The sequence below is a fragment of the Amblyomma mixtum genome, chromosome 3, assembly GCF_055824585.1.
Source record: "Amblyomma mixtum isolate Tamu chromosome 3, ASM5582458v1, whole genome shotgun sequence".
NCBI lineage: Eukaryota > Metazoa > Arthropoda > Arachnida > Ixodida > Ixodidae > Amblyomma > Amblyomma mixtum.
Window position 1 is genome coordinate 225676900 of NC_143014.1, and position 11494 is coordinate 225688393.

Consider the following 11494-nt stretch of genomic DNA (forward strand, 5'->3'; position numbering starts at 1 on the left):
TCTGACCTGAACGTGGGCCTGGCCCCAATCAAAAAATACGGGAGTGTAACATTGCGTATTATGTGCCGTAAAGCATTGAACAGCATGTGTTCAGTCAATTTTCAAAACTGGCCATGGGCTGCTCGTAAATGCTACGGGACATGCATATGTTAGCACCTTTGCTGTCTAATGTACAGTGCAGCATAAGAACAGAACATGGGGTGTAGTCGTATAAACAGATCATGTCATGTTAATTCAGTTGCAGCACATATGCTGTACATTATTATGACGGTTGATGTAACGTCAGCATAAAAACAGCACATACACCATGGTATACAGAACATTTGATGTCATAACAGAGTTTATTTATTTTATTTATTATTACCCTCAGGATATAAACATTACAGAGGGGAGTGGGTTTTAATCAATAAACAAACAAAAAGTATGCACAGCAACAAGAACATACAAGTAATACTGTAAGTGACAGTTAAGTTTGGTTAAAAAATGATGTAAACAAAGTCCCCTAACACTTAATATAACACAATGAAATTCGCGATAACGTTTGAGTGTACACAGTGGTGAAATTAAATAATATATGAACACACAGGAAGGAGGTAGGTTTTATACAATGTTAAGAAAAACTCGCATGGTCTATATTGCGCACGGCAGACTGAAATAACCAAAATTTATCGATTGTTGCAACGGAAGAGGGAAGGCGGTTCCAGTCTTTAGATGTGCGGGGTATGTATGAATCGGAGAAACATTTAGTGTTGCATGAATTTATGCCAACCTTGTGAGCGTTGTCAATGCGCGATGATACATATGAAGGCGGAATGAGCAATTTATCGTGTAAGTCATCATGGTAAAATATCTTATGAAAGAGGCATAACCGTGCATGGTTTCGAGGAAATGTGAGGGGTAGCAGATTGAGATTAGATTTCATTGAGGATGCACTAGCGGTGCGGTGATAATTAGAGATGAAACGAGCTGCATTATTTTGAATCATTTCTAGCTGGTTAATGAGATCAGTAGTGCCCGGGTCCCAAACTGAAGATGCGTATTCAAGTTGCGAACGAACTAACGTTTTTTAAAAGAGAAGCTTGGTACTAGAAGGGGCCGAGCGATAGTTCCGTTTTAAGTAGCCTAGCATGCGGTTAGCTTTGTTGACAATGAATTCGACATGACTGTTCCAGCTAAGGTTAGAAGCGATATGAATGCCTAGGTACTTGTATGACGCTACTGATTCGAGAGCTACATTGTTAAAGGGGCCCTGCACCATAATCTGAGTGCATTGTTTTTGTAATTGTTGAGTTATGGCGACGCTATTACCACCGGTCATAACACGCATATTTTTGTATTTAATATTTTAAGTTGCTCGAGAATCAAAACCTTGGCACTAACGGCGTCGGCACACAGTGGTGTTCTTTTGCATTTTTGCAGCGGATATGACTTCAGCTGGCGAGCGATTATGATTGGATGAACAACTAATAACGAGCTAATTGTGTTCGTGAGCAAAAATATCTTATAATTTGTTGTGTGCTTTTATATTAAATTGAAAAAAACGCATCTTTTCTTACACAAAAGCATTTCAAAGCTTGTTAGAAAAAAAAGCCCCAGCAGAGGCGCTGGCTATTACTTTGCATCAAAGAACTTCGTGGCCTCCTGCTGCGCCGCTCTGCCCAAGATCCACCCACAACCGGTGTCGCACTTCGCCGCCGTGCAGCAGTTCCTGAGCGCTGCTTGGCTTGGTATACAAATATCGCAAGGAAAGACAAGATCACCTTGTTATCAGAAAGACTGCCAGCTATACTCGAGCAGCGACAAAGCATGCCTACTTATGTGGCGAGCTTACGGCAACGGCACCGCTCGCGGGCGCTCCGGGCGACGAGCTCTGCTGCTGCCTGGCTGCCGTGGTCGTCGCTAGGCCTATAGCTCGTCTCGCGTCGAAGCCGCAGCGGCCGGCGCTCGGAAGGCGCCTGCGCTATAATAAAAGGCCTACTCTTCACACCGCTTTTCTGTCAACAGCATTATCTCGCAATAAAATAATAGCGTGGTGAATTTCCGCTACGCCCTCAGCAGCGGAGCTAGCGGGCGCCAGTCGAGCCGGACCCCGTCGGGTCAGAGGCAGCTGCGAGGCGGTTCTCGCAACAAATTCGCTCGTGCCACAGTTGTCCCTTTTACCAGCAACTCGGTATTGGCCAGTGACCCAGAAAAATGATATATTTCTCATTTTCCTATCCCAGGCTTTATTACTTACGTCAAGAACACTCTTTAGCACGTTTTTATGACGCCGGCAGACGGGATCCCGTCTGCTGGCATTCAGGCTGGCCGGCCGGCAGGCTCGGCTTACTTCACGTTCGCACAAGAAAATACAAAAACAACCATGCTACCTGAAAGGATGCTTTCTACCGCGTGTTGCGTAAATCAGAGAAAATCGAAAAAAAATTCTCTCGGCCTAACTGCACGTTTGTTCGGGCTCAAATTTCGCACAGAGGTTGCATTTGGCGGTCAGTTTTGTTTTATACCACATTTAGGTGGGGTACTTGCCTGATTCGGTCAGAATTATTTGGAAATCCCCATCGTCTGCGGCGACGGTGAACCAAAATCGAAAGACTTCGCAGCAATGGTACGCGTGGCGCCATTGCTGCGATGACAGCGCGCGCCTTCCATGGCATCCTCAGAATTGTACGTGGCACACACAGCCGAGTCGGCGTGGAAGAAACTAAGTGTACAGGAATGAAGACATTGTGCGTCGTCGAATCAGTTGAATAAACGACTGTAGCCCAGAAACAATTTGTTTTTAATGAAGCAGTTCCCCCCGACCTTTTCAGTTTACGGCGTCGCTCTACCCCGGCCAGCATGACGATCCTCTGCGCAATGCTCAGGATGGCGTCTGCGGGCCGCCGCAGCCCAGAAAACTGGCAAGGATGCAGTGGGGTCGTGCGGGGATCCTGGGGTGTGCCTCCAATTCCTCTTACAATGTTTTTTTTCTCTCTCTCTGTAGGGCGGGAAGACTGGTCGGTTCCGCAGGCCTGCTGCGCGGTGGTGGCGGCGGATCGTTGTGCGCAGGGCCTGTTGAGACCATGGGTCCAGGCCTTTGTGGACATTTGAGCGTGTGGGCCTTCAACTCCGAAGACACGACGTGGGACGCTGGGATGTCATTAGCAGGGTTGTTCTTTCTACGTACAAAAGTTAGCGCAAAACACGACACTCACAAGAAAGGTGGACAGGTTCTACACTTGGACAGGTGGATGCACAACCTGCTGTCTGCAGTGGTGTCTAGGGTTGAGCGGGCACCGTACAAAGGGGTCTCCTGCTGTGGATGGAAATGTGGCCACATCCGAGTTCGGTCAAGAGATGACACTGGCAACACAGGAGCTGATACAGCACCGATGATGACACGGTGAACTACACTTCAAACACTCCGCAAGTGTGGCAGCAGCTCACGATGTGCAGCTGGCGGAACGATAGAAGCTGGGAGAACAACCAAGGTGGATGTAGAATGGCGAAGGCTGGGCACAAAAACGGTCTAGCGCGACTGCAGCACAGCCACTTTGGGCGGCCGAAACACTTCTATAATGAAATTCAAAAGCACAAATGAAAATGATATTAAACAACAAAAAGAAATTAATATTTTAATGACCACGTTTTATAAAATAGGTAAATTATTTCAGCAAAACATCACGCCGAATTTTGTAATTTTTTTGCAACGGTCTTGTTGCGCCCTCTGCTGATGACTGTGCGGTGCATTTGCAGCGCTACTTTGCAGGCCTTGTTTCGGTCCCGGGGCCCGATTCTCGATATTCGCCAATCCGCCATGAGCGGGGCGTACTAAAGAGAAGCGTTTGCGGGACGGCAGGCTGGAAACGCTGATTGGTCGATGGGATGCGCTTCTCCGTGACGTTTTTTGACTTCGCCCTCGTTCTCAACCGGACGTGGCGTCAGCGCGCCTTTCTCGACCTCTCCCTAGAGCGCCTGGGGAATCGCTAGGTGCACCCGCCGCGCCGCGCGTGCGTGGTGAGCGGGCATGCCGCATTCGTTTCGTGATCCTCGGCGCGCTCGTTTCGAGGCGTGTGCAGCTATGGCGTTCGTGCGTGGTGCGCTCGGCGGCGACAGCCAGCTGAAATTTCTGTGCAGTTTTTGCTTGCGGCTTTCGCCGTTTCCCCAGGAGCACGTGGCTAGTGTCGTGCTCGTATTTAAAGTTTTTGCCGCGGCACTACAAGGATCCGCATCAGGCGCGCTTTGAGGACCGCCGTTTGACAGCTACGCTGACGCGCTTGTCGGGGGTGCGCATTCTCAACCCTGAGGTAAGGACTGAACTACATTGTCGCAAGTTTTCTCGTGCATTGAGGACTCACCAAATTGCGGTGCTTGTAACGAAACTTTTTTTTTTTTTGCAGCGTCGTTCCCTGGATATGCTTCTCGGAAGCCGATGTCATTGTTCGCCGCGGACGCTGGGCCTACTGCTCGCCGCCACGCCGCTGTAGGTTGACGTTGAAGAGCTGCTCCAAACGGCCCTTTTCAGGGCCGCTTCATTGCTTCCTGGAAGATTGCGGGCATCAATCTCGCGGCCGTGTTCCCTCTCTTTGTCGAAATCGGCGCCAGACATCAGAACCCGCGCTAGGCCTCGTTGCAGGGTTAAACGAGTGCAGTGTGGCTTTAGAGAAGTTATGACTTGCGCTTAGTCTATCTATATCATTCATTCAGTGCAGTGTGCCTTTGCTTCTTTAGCGACTTCTCACGCCTTGTCGAAATCGGATTTAAAGCTCACGCCACGCCTCGTTGAATGGGTTAACCGAGTGCAGCGCCTAGCTTTGTTTTTGTGTTCTAACCTGTAAGCAGTGCACCTTTCTTCGCTCCTTACTTTTGTTCTTTTCAGTCGTTTCCTGAATCCGTCGAAAGAGCCAGGCTTGCCGGATGGTTGTTCGCCGTGAATGGAACCACGAGGCGATCGCATCTGCATACACAGCACGACTTTGTTCCCTCGTGTTTTTTTTTACCAAGGATTGCTTCGACAGCTCGTGCAAAACGAGGACTGCGCACGCCGTGTCGTCGCTGCTTAGTGAAGAGGCACAAAACGGATGTCGTCCTTACTAAAGGCCCTTCTCGGGGCCACCTCAGTGTTTCCTGGCAGACCACGCGCTTTCCGCCCTGTGCACATGTTCCCCTCATTTCCAATCATTTGTAAGTTGCATATCAATGAATTAATAAATCAGTCAATGCACTTTATTTACCAGAAAAATCTCGCTGGTCACCCTGGGCTAAAAGCTGTGCACACAGCTTGACAAGGCCCAGGGGACCATTAGATGACAGTTTTGAACGTAGGAAAAACAAGTTGGTACTTTAAAAGAACATGGAAAGTACACCAAACAATATAAGAGATAAACATTACAATCGCGCATTACAGTAAAGAAAAAGAAAACACTTTGACAGCAGACATACAGTATCAATTTACACTATAATACATACAAAAATCACGACATTCAGCATTATGGCACGAAATATAAGAACAGCACATAAAGCAAAAAAGAGAATGCAAGTTACAATAGTACAGATAGATTAGCTGTTTACATTTGCATATGCATAAAATTAGTCCTCGTCTCCTTGGGCCTCCTTCAAATCCTGCAGAAGGCTTGAATTTGCAACTGCTAATATCAAAGAAGATTTAGAAGAACTTCAGTTTGGGATACACGGTGCATAGTACTTGAGAAAACAAACAATAGCGCCTACAATGACACACACAGAAGAATAACTATGCAGCACAAGCGCTATCCTGCGCTCTACAGTATGGAACTGTGACTGAAAAATGAACCTTCACGTCAGTGAAATATGAGCCTTTAGGCTGTCTACAAATTGTTATTACAGAAAGAAAGAAATATTAGTGAATGTTGTGTGAGAGGCTTGCATATTACTCTGTTTGTTTATTTATTTATTTACCCCTCAAGGCCAGTGGCATTACACAGATGTTAGGGTGGGCTAGTCTAAAAGGAAAGTAAAATAATAGAGCCCGGCCCGCACCGCTTAGAGCACAACAGGCTAGTGGCATTACACAGGGGGAATGGTAAATATACGAAAACTGAGAGAAAAATACAGTTGATTACATGAACATTAAACAGCGCCTGAATATACAATGTTAGCTAGTGCTACGCGGAACTGCTCGTAATTTTCAGTGCCGGCAACTTCTGCGGTAAGGTGGTTCCAGTCGCATGAGGTTCGCGGCAGGAATGACTGCGAGCAGCATTTTCTGTTGCATGACATACTTCCAACTTTGTGATCATGATCAATGCGGCGGGATACAGAAATTGTACGGGGGATGAGGTGATCACGAAGAGCGGGATGATGGTACAGCTTGTGGAACAGGGTGATACGAAACACTTTTCTACGCGATGTCAGTTATGGGAGGCAGATATTAGACTTCATAGCTGTGCGGTTGTAGTTAACAAGGATTAAACGCACAGAGTTATTTTGCACCAGCTCAAGATCATTAATGAAGTCATGAGCAGGGTGCCATACACGTGTTGCATGCTCGAGTTTTTATCGTATTAGTGTTTGATAAAGCAGTAGTTTCAAATTGGAAGGAACGTTAAAGTTGCGACGTAAGTAGCAAAGCATGCGATCAGCATTTTCAATTATGTTCTCGGTATGAAGAGACCAGTTAAGATAATAAGTAATGTGGACGCCGATGCACTTATATGATGAGGCTGATTCCAACGAAATGTTATCGATGTAGTAGTGAGGTGGGACGGAAGTTTTTCTAGATACACGCATGACTTTGCATTTGTTCATATATAGCTGCATTCACCATTCTTCGCACTGAAGTCAGTGGCGGTCTCGTCAAGTAGTCCCCTGCTTTGTACGTTCACCTTGTTAGCGGCTGTCTTATTTCACACAATTCCACGTTCTACACGTTGATAGGTATCGTGTTCCTGCCTTGGTGGTAGTGGTTTATTTAAAAAAAAAAAAGGAAGCAAAAGAGTGTTGCCGGCTGCGGCAATTGCTATCTAATATCTTAAGCACCCGAGCTGCAGCCGGCGGAAACGACAGGGAAAGGGAGAGGATAGTAAGGAGAAGTATAGAGGGGAGCGACAGCAAGAAAGGACAGGGGAGAGCTTTGTACACTATTTACAAAATACAAAAGTAATCAAGTTCCCGCCACCGTTGTCTTGCCATGCCGCCGGCGCGGCGGCGACGGCGGTGCCATTGACCTGCGGTGGCCAACAACCTCATCGGCGGGGGGGGGGGGGGAGGGGGGGGGAGCCACCCATTCATGTCTTTATCCCACCATGGGACACAGCGACGCCAGCGAGGGGACCATCCCTTTCTGGCTTGACAAGGAGCGCCGACCAGCCGCCTTGAGGACTGAGGGCGGAACAAATTAAGCCACTTCCCAGAACTGAGAAATGAAGGCCGCTAACCCCACTGGTGAAATGTCCGGGCAGGTGCTTTGACCTTAGTGGACATGTCGTGGCGGAATATCTCAGACGTCGACTCGTTTCCCCTGGTAGAAATGAATATTGCTCGCGTAAACGTTAACATTCAAAGATTGAGTAATGGTACAACGTCTATACCTTTCGCCATTTATTTTTCAATAACAAAGCGGAAAAAAATTTTTGTGCAAATAAAATGAAAAATCGTTGTTTCTATTTTTTTTCTTTTTTTATATACAGCAGTCTGTCCGCTCCCCCTAAAACCACTCTCTGTGACCGCCACTGACTGAAGTAATGTAAGGTTGTTAGTGTTGGTTATTTCTCTAAAAATGACGCAAACATCAGCGAATAGGTGAATATGAGAATCCATAAGAGAGCGGGGATCATTAATGTTAGATCAGGAACAGTAGCTAGGGTCCAAGAACTGAACCTTGTGGAACTCCGGAAGACACCTCTGTAAAACAGGTGTTATAACCGTAAGCAATAACTAATTGTGAGCGATTAAGTAGACATTCAATCCATTTCAATAAGTTACAGTCAATATTAAGATGTTTTAGTTTGTGAGCCAAAAGGTTGTGACATACATCGTCGAAAGCCTTTGAAAAATTCAGAAATATACAGCCAGTTAGTGATGATAGGTCTAGAATACAGTGCAATGCATGTGTAAACTATATTAACTGTGTTTCGCAAGAGTAAAGTTTTCGAAAACAATGTTGCGCTGACATAAAAAGTTGTTCAATGAAAGGAAGTTAACAAGGTTGGTGAATATTATATGTTTGAACATTTTGGGTCAAGTATTGGTAAGGGATATGGGACGATAATTAATAGGGGATGCTTTGCTGCCGGATTTGTAGACTGTAACCACCTTTCCGATCTTCCACTCAGTAGCAGCGTTGACTGGTCAATGCTGGAAAAGTTTGGTTAGTATAATGGGCGAATAAGCTGCAGTGCTTTTTAAGTAACGCAGTCATAACCCGGAGCGGAATGAACACTGAGTCCATCAATAAGCTTATTCACACCAGTAGGAGCAACAGTTATAGGTGGCATGAAAACATAGTTGAAGTGGTGAGTTGTAGGCATATGTATACATCAGATATGGGTGTAAAGTTGTCAGTGATTACGCGGTTAAGAATCGTGACGCGAACGTCGGAAGGGATGAGGTCGCCTAACGGGTCAGATAACGCAAAACTATCGTCGGTGGAAGGATTAATGACCCGCCAGAATTTTTGACATTGGTGGTTACATGTGAGTGGAAGTGCTTTTAGCGCTTTTGAGCGCCTGAACATACATGTTGGAAGCCGCTGAATACGAAGTCCGATCGCTCACTAGTTGGCGAGAACTTTGCGATGCGGTAGAGGCTTTCTTTTTGTTAGATAAACGTTTAATGTGATTATTACACTAGGGAGCTATTGAGTGGGTGGTAGCAGTGCGTTCAGGAGTGTATTGTTCTGTGAGTTGGGTGATTATAGCTGTGAACATGCTCCAGTTGGTTTGAATGCTGCGGACACCAAAGCTATGGGAAAGCATCGATAAAAAAAAATAGTTCATTATTTATCGCCTGAAAATTTGCTCCATTGTAGTCTCGTATTATTATTTTTTTTCTTTTTGTTAGTGTTCGGAGTGGCTAGATTAATGTCATAGTGCATTAGCAAGTGGTCGCTGATGCCTGGCAGGTATGTAATAGGTGAGACTATGTCAGATCGATTTGTCAGGATTAAATCTAGCGTATTAGCCGCGTTGGCTGTTATAGTCCCTTGTGAGCACAAATGCACTAACAAGAATACTGAGCGCACATCTAAAAATTCGCGACTTCGAGACGAGAACGGGGACATTAAAGGGGAGTTGGTATCCCATGTTATCTTCGAAAAAATTAGATCGGCAAATAAAACAATACTGAAATAGATCATGGTGCTTTGTTTTTAAGTGTTTCCATAAAAAAGTATGGCAACAGATAAGGAAAGGCTTAGGTGATCGTGATCGAGGAGGTTAGACTGAATTATAGTGCAACAGCTTGAAACAGGTCTTCACATTGCAGGAGCCCGGACAAAGCAAAATTACACAAATTACGTTTGAATAGAGATTATGGCAGGAAAGTGGATGAAATATAGCTAAAAGAAGAATTGTGAACCGAAGCAAAGTATGTAATGAGCCAGAAATATGCATATCAAAGAAGACACTGCACTGAGAAAATGGACAGCATGAAATAAATGAGCAGCACAAGTACAGCGTACAGGCCTTTATCAAAGAATTTATTTTTTGTTTATTTACCACGTCCTGGTAGTGTTAGCTCCATAAAGCATTATCAAAATTATCACAATTTTCAGTTTTATTTGCTTAGGAGAACGTTAGAGCAATAAGAACTTGGCTCATAAATGCACCTCAAATATTGCCATAAATCATCGTACTCTTCGTCCTGGGCCACAAGAGCTGGGGCTTCATGAGATAATTATTACGGTGCATTAACGAAAATTTCAACATGCCGTCAGCATGCAAAGATTTTATACTGGCGCTGAAAAACCCGCATTTTTTTAATTTTCGCTGGCAGGAGGGAGTAACTTTCTTGACTGCGCAGCTTTCTTCCTAAGCAAATGAAAGACGTGTATGCCGAGCAAAAACAATTCGAAAATGTGTAGCGTAAGATATAACACTAATGCACTGTGAAGCTTGATGCCTTATTGGTCCAGTAGAGTGGAGAGCTGGGCGAGTTAATTGGTTCACGATTGTAGAAAGCCAGCGCAAAAGACGGGGACACAGAACTCGGAACACAGAATACAGGAACACAGAACACAGCGTCGTCCTGTGTTCCTGTTGTGCGTCTCCGTCCTTTGCCCTTGTTTTTTTTCCTTAATTGGCCATGCACTTGTGGCAATTTAAGTGCACTTCCTGTGAATTTTGCACAAAAGTAGTGTATTTTTGCATTCACCTTTTTTACACGCTGAGTTGTTTTATCTTTTGGTCACTTCAGAAGGGAGGAGTTAGTATAGAAGTAATTTACTTGGAGAATACAAGGAAATATATCTTGCGATGAATTTTCTCATATTTTAATTCTGCCTGATGGGAATGCATTACGCGCCATACGGTGTTACTCACAACCAAACGCCCAAGGCTCTAAGTTGGGCAAAGCATGTATCATATATGTGGAAGTGCGAATATGGCTGTGGTGCGCTGGGCGTCTTGCATGCACAGCAGGAAGTGATTTGTGTCTAGACCATCCAGGAGGGCATGTACAAGGACGGGAGGATAGTACAAACGCTAAAAAAAAAAAGCTAGCTGGGGCTAGAAACGCATTTTTCGTTCTAGCAAGTACCAACGTTGGGGCAAAGCAACCAGTTTTGGGCGCCTTGTAAGAAGAAAGGATGGTTCTGGGAAGCGGAGGCAGGGCTGCGTACGGCGCACGCGAGGTCGCGGGGTCACGGAGTAGCGCTGCAGCAGCACATCGGGAAAAGGTTAAATTCTTCCACTCGCCACTCGCAGCGCACCGCAGAGCCGGCAGCCTTCTCTCTTGTCCGCCTACCCGGCAGGTTCCGGCCGGGGAGACGGACAATAGTCGCGGGCGAGAGCGAAGGAGGGGGGGGGGGGGGCCCACCACATGAAAGGCATTAGAAGAATGTCACTGGCGCCTCCACTACGGCTCAGCTTGTACTATTCTGGCGCAGTGCTGCGTTTCGCCGTAATCGCTTGTCAGCAAAGTGAACACAGCACCGTGCCTTCCCGTGAATAGTACAAGCAGGGACGTCGCGGCCACATCGGCATTCGCAGTATAGCGCCGCCCTGTCGCTTATTTGCTCGCTTATCCTCTAACAAGTCAAAAAGTCTTCCTCTTGTGGCACGCCATCCATGGCTTACGACACCACGTCTGTCATTCCCCTTCATACTTCAAGCGTTTCTCTTGCTATGGAAGTATTAGCCGTTGCGGCCACCAATTCAAGCAGCGAGAAAAATTTCAGCGCCGCAGGATTCGTAATGAAAGAGCGCCGCTCTTGTTTCGATCAAGCCATCATCAATGAACAACTTGCATATTTAGAGTGATAAATGTATACCTTTATGCGTTGTGTCTTGTGTATAATCCCAAGCTGTGATCTGGAATG